We start from the raw sequence: 6,171 nt of genomic DNA on the forward strand, positions 1-6,171 counted from the left end.
CCTCTGCCCCGCGCCGGAGAGCAACCGAGAGGGGAATGGCCGGGGGCCGCCGCCACCAGCGTCGCCCGGGCCAGGCTCGGCGGCGAACGCAGGCGACGGCGGCGGGGAGGGGGAAAAGAGGGGGAGCTGGCGGAGGAGGAGCCGGGGCGCGGCCGGTCGCCCGCGGGGGCGACGCGGTCGCGGGAGCCCGAGGGGGGGGAGGGGTTATGTTTCTCTCGCCTTGAGAGACTTATTGATATCATGCTTAGTAGGAATAGATCTAAATTTCAAAGAATCAATATTAAGAGAAATTATATCCATGTTCCTAGCCAACTCATGAATCTTAGACAATTTTTCTTCAATCAAAGCATTGAAACGCTTTTGTGAACTAATAAATTCTTTAATATTAGATTCAAAATCAGAGGGCATCTTATTATAATTTCCATAAGATTGTTGTAGGAATTACCATAATTATTTGAGGAATTAATAGGAAACGCCTAGGATTAAAATTACCTCTATAGGCGTTATTACCAAAATTGTTCCTACCAACAAAATTCACATCCATAGATTTATTATTATTCTCAATCAAGGTAGACAAAGGCATATCATTAGGATCAGAAGAAACACGCTTACTAGCAAACAATTTCATAAGCTCATCCATCTTTGCACTCAAAACATTAATTTCTTCTATATCATGCATTTTTTATTAGTAGATCTTTCAGTATGCCATTGAGAATAATTAACCATAATATTATCGAGGAGTTTAGTAGCTTCTCCTAAAGTGATTTCCATAAAAGTGCCTCATGCGGCCGAATCTAAAAGATTTCTAGAAGCAAAGTTCAATTCGGCATAAAATTTTTGTATAATCATCCAAAGATTCAAACCATGTGTAGGGCAATTACGTATCATTAATTTCATCCTCTCCCAAGCTTGTGCAACATGTTCATGATCAAGTTGCTTAAAATTCATAATATCGTTTCTAAGAGTGATGATCTTAGCGGGAGGAAAATACTTAGAGATAAAAGCATCTTTGCACTTATTCCATGAATTGATACTATTTTTAGGCAAAGACGAAAACCAAGTTTTAGCACGATCTCTAAGAAAAAACAGGAATAGCTTCAGTTTAACAATACCATTATCCACATCTTTCTTCTTTTGCATATCACACAAATCAACAAAGTTGTTTAGATGGGTAGCGGCATCTTCACTAGGAAGGCCGGAAAACGGATCTTTCATGACAAGATTCAGCAAAGCAATATTAATTTCACAAGATTCAACATCGGTAAGAGGAGCAATCGGAGTGCTAATAAAATCATTATTGTTGGTATTGGAAAAAATCACACAATTTAGTATTGTCTTGAGCCATCGTGACGAGCAAGCAATCCAACACACAAGCAAACAAGAAACAAGCAAAAAGAGACGAACTAGAAAGGAGAAGGGGAACGGAAAAAAAGAGGGCGAATAAAATGGCAAGGGTGAAGTGGGGGAGAGGAAAACGAGAGGCAAATGGAAAATAATGTAATGCGAGGGATAAGAGTTTGTGATGGGTACTTGGTATGTCTTGACTTGTGCGTAGATTCCCCAGCAACGGCGCCAGAAATCCTTCTTGCTACCTCTTGAGCACTGCGTTGGTTTTCCCTTGAAGAGGAAAGGGTGATGCAGCAAAGTAGCGTAAGTATTTTCCTCAGTTTTTGAGAACCAAGGTATCAATCCAGTAGGAGGCCACACGCAAGTCCCTCGTACCTACACAAACAAATAAGAACCTCGCAACCAACGCGATAAAGGGGTTGTCAATCCCTTCACGGTCACTTACGAGAGTGAGATCTGATAGAGATGATAAGATAATATTTTTGGTATTTTTATGATAAAGATTGGAATAAAAAGATTGCAAAGTAAAATAGATTGGAAACTTATATGATAAAAGATAGACCCGGGGGCCATAGGTTTCACTAGTGGCTTCTCTCAAGATAGCATAATTATTACGGCGAGTGAACAAATTACTGTCGAGAAATTGATAGAAAAGCGAATAATTATGAGTATATCTAGGCATGATCATGTATATAGGCATCACGTCCATGACAAGTAGACCGACTCCTGCCCGCATATACTACTATTACTCCACACATCGACCGCTATCCAGCATGCATCTAGAGTATTAAGTTCATAAGAACAGAGTAACGCATTAGGTAAGATGACATGATGTAGAGGGATAAACTCAAACAGTATGATATAAACCCCATCTTTTTATCCTCGATGGCAACAATACAATACGTGTCGTTTCCCTTTCTGTCACTGGGATCGAGCACCATAAGATTGGACCCAAAGCTAAGCACTTCTCCCATTGCAAGAAAGATCAATCTAGTAGGCCAAACCAAACTGATAATTCGAAGAGACTTGCAAAGATAACCAATCATACATAAAATATTTCATAGAAGAATCAAATATTGTTCATAGATGGACTTGATCATAAACCCACAACTCATCGAATCTCGACAAACACACCGCAAAAAGAGTTACATCGAATAGATCTCCAAGAAGATCGAGGAGAACTTTGTATTGAGATCCAAAGAGAGAGAAGAAGTAATCTAGCTAATAACTATGGACCCCGAAGGTCTGAAGTGAACTACTCACACATCACCGGAGAGGCCGTGGAGTTGATGTAGAGGCCCTCCGTGATCGATGCCCCCTCCGGCGGAGCTCCGGAAAAGGCCCCAAGATGGGATCTCTTGGGTACAGAAGGTTGCGGCAGTGGAAATAGGGTTTCGTGGTGCTCCTGGTTGTTTTCAGGGTATATGAGTATATATAGGAGGAAGAACTAGGTCGGTTGAGCCACGAGGGGCCCATGAGGGGGGAGTGATGAAGCTATGAACCTAGGGTAGGGTCATGGACCTGTCCTAACTGCCCTACCCAAGGACATCTCTAGAAGAAATCACCTTTCAATCGACTTGAAGGTGTCCCACTCGACAGACTTGAAGACACTCGACCAAGAAGCAATCACTCGACCAAGACCCAACCACTTGACGGCTAGGAGACCTAAAGGCGCCCCGCACGCTAACGGTCGGTCATTAAGTAGCTTTTATGGTCATCATAGCACTTTATTACTAGCGTTACCAGAAACGCCCTGCCTTAATGTACATTGAACCCTTCTTAACGTGGGCTGGCCGAGTTCCTGGCGCACTCTATATAAGCCACCCCCCCTCCTCCGAGACAAGGGTTTGCACCTCTGTAACTCATACACACATAATCCAGTCGACCGCCTCTGGGCACCGAGACGTAGGGTTGTTACTTCCTCCGGGAAGGGCCTGAACTCATAAACCTTGCGTCCTTACAACCTCTCCATAGCTAAGACCTCGCCTCTCCATACTTACCCCCCTACATCACTATCAGAGTTAGAACCACGATAGTTGGCGCCCACCTTGGGGCTAGGAGTCTTAGCGCCTAGTTTGAGAAGTTGCGATTTTTTCCGATCTCCTTGATCATGGTTTCAGGCGGAGCTTTAGTAGAGGGCCGCGAGATCCGTCTCGGCGCGCTCACGTTCATCGCCGACGACTCCGCTTGGCTTCAGGAGGCTCCACTCGACGTCGACGCGCTCCCCGTCCGCGGGGCGACGCACTTTCGCGCATGCGTCCGTGGTGTCCTCCTGCGGCAGCCGTCGACCCAGTATCGGTCGGCTCCCGTGGCATCTCCCCACCCTGTTTCTCGCCGACGCAAGCGCTCCGGTCGGTCGAGGCTTCAGAGGTGGGTGAGGCATGCGGTGGCCCGCCAGTCGGCCACCCCACAAGTCGCGGCAATCGAGCCCGATGAATCCCTCTACAGCCTGTTCGACCTGTCGACTGGCTCCGCAGAGACCGCATCCGAATGCGACAGCAGTGACCCAGCTGCAGAGGTTCTGGTGATCGATGGGCCACACAGTCCTCCCGGTTTCCCCCGCGCTGACGGAGGCGTGGATGGGGGCGACCCGTCGCGTCCTCACGAGGAGTATCTCCCCGAGCCTCTCACGTCGTTGCAGTGGGAGGAACTTCGTCGCTGGAACATGGATGCACTCCACACTCCTATCGTTGGAGAAACCCCCGAGGCCCGAGCCTTAGAGGACGCGCGCTTGGCTAACTTGGCCGAGCGTACTCGACTAGAGAATCTCCAGCGAATACTCGACGGGCGAGCGCGTCAACGGGCTCCAGAATCCAGTCGACGTCAACTCTTTCCGCTCCCGCAGGTATATCGTACTCCGATTCAGAATTTGGCGGCTGCGGCCCGTATAGCAAAGTCGATTCAGCCCTCCCAGTCAGAGGCTGGCAGAGGCTTGTTGCAAATCAGAGCGTTGCTCCTGGCAGCGGGAGACCAGAATTCCGCTGTTTCTCAGTCGCGGAACAGGATCCACAGTCGATCCGTTGCAGCAGATACAGTCCAGTCGGCTCACAGCCCAAGATCGCCTCCGAGGCGTGAGGGGCGTGGAGACCGGCATGATCAGTACAGAAGGAATGAGCAGTATGATCACCGATTCGATCGTGATGATCGACATCGAGTGCCAACCCCTCCCCCGAGGAGTGGATCGTATGTGCCTCGACAGCAGGCAGACAGACGCCCTCATAATGTTGGACGGGGGATTCCGGCCGACCCCAGGGAACCAGGCTTTGATGCGAGATCCATTCTCGTTCAAGGTTTGGTCGACAGGAATAGAGCTCACCGAGAAGGCCACGACAGAGATGCGCCTACCAGTAGCAGAGTACATGTTTCAGGGCCGGAGTGTTTCAGTCGAGCCATCAGAGCCGCTGTAATTCCTCCCAACTTCAGGTTGGCGACTGGAGTTAGTAAGTTCACCGGTGAGTCCAAGCCCGATACTTGGCTCAAAGATTACCGAGTGGCTGTCCAGATTGGCGGTGGGAACGATGAGGTAGCCATGAAGCACCTGCCTCTCATGTTAGAAGGCTCGGCCAGAGCGTGGCTGAATCAGTTAGCACCCAGCAGCATTTACACTTGGGAGGATCTCTCCCAAGTGTTTGTCACCACATTTGAAGGAACATGCAAGCGACCTACAGGCCTTATGGAATTGCGGTCTTGCGTGCAGAAACCGAATGAAACTCTGAGGGATTACATCCAGAGGTGGATCACATTGCATCACATAGTTGAAAATGTACCAGATCATCAAGCAGTTTGTGCCTTTAAAGAAGGCGTTAAGTACAGAGAATTGAATCTGAAGTTCGGTCGAACCAGAGAGATGTCTTTGAATCGGATGATGGAGATTTCCACCAAATATGCTAATGGTGAAGATGAGGATCGACTCCGGAGTGGCAAGCATAAAGCAGTCGCCCAGGAAAGCGGAGGAAATTCCAGTCGGAAACAGAAGCGGAAAGCCGAGCCAGCCGCTCCTGGGGAGGCCCTGGTCGTAACCCAGGGAAAAATAAAGGGAAAACCCAAAGGACCTTGGAACCCCAAGAAAGTTAAAGACCAAGATGGGAATGATGTTTTGGATCTACCGTGTCACATCCACACCAAGAAGGATGAAGAGGGTAAACTCATTTACCCAAAGCATACCACTCGATAGTGTCGGCTTCTGATCCAGCAGTTTTAGGGCAAGCAGTCCAAAGACAAGGAAAAGGAGTCGGACAAAATTGAGGACAAGGAAGATAGTGACGATGGGTACCCCCAGGTCAATTCCACCCTGATGATTTTTGCTGATGTTGAGAGCAAAAGTCGACTGAAGGTTATTAACCGTGAGGTGAATATGGTTGCTCCGACAACACCCAATTATCTGAAGTGGTCCCAGACTGCCATCACATTCGACTAGTCTGATCACCCTACGCCCATTGCCACCCCTGGGAGGCAAGCTCTGGTGGTCGACCCAATTGTCGAAGGCACTCGACTGACCAAAGTCCTGGTGGATGGAGGCAGCGGTTTGAACATACTGTATGCAGAAACATTGAAAGGGATGGGCATTCTGATGTCCAGGCTCAGCACCAGTAACATGAGTTTCCATGGAGTCATTCCTGGGAAGAAAGCCGAGTCACTCGGCCAAATTGCTCTTGATGTGGTTTTCGGTGATTCCAAGAATTACCGCAAGGAAAAGTTGACATTCGAAGTTGTGGATTTTCAAAGTGCTTATCACGCTATTTTGGGCAGGCCAGCTTATGCACGCTTCATGGCTCGACCATGTTATGTGTATCTCAAATTGAAGATGCCTGGTCCCAAAGGTGT

Source organism: Triticum dicoccoides, chromosome 4A, assembly GCF_002162155.2.
Source record: "Triticum dicoccoides isolate Atlit2015 ecotype Zavitan chromosome 4A, WEW_v2.0, whole genome shotgun sequence".
NCBI lineage: Eukaryota > Viridiplantae > Streptophyta > Magnoliopsida > Poales > Poaceae > Triticum > Triticum dicoccoides.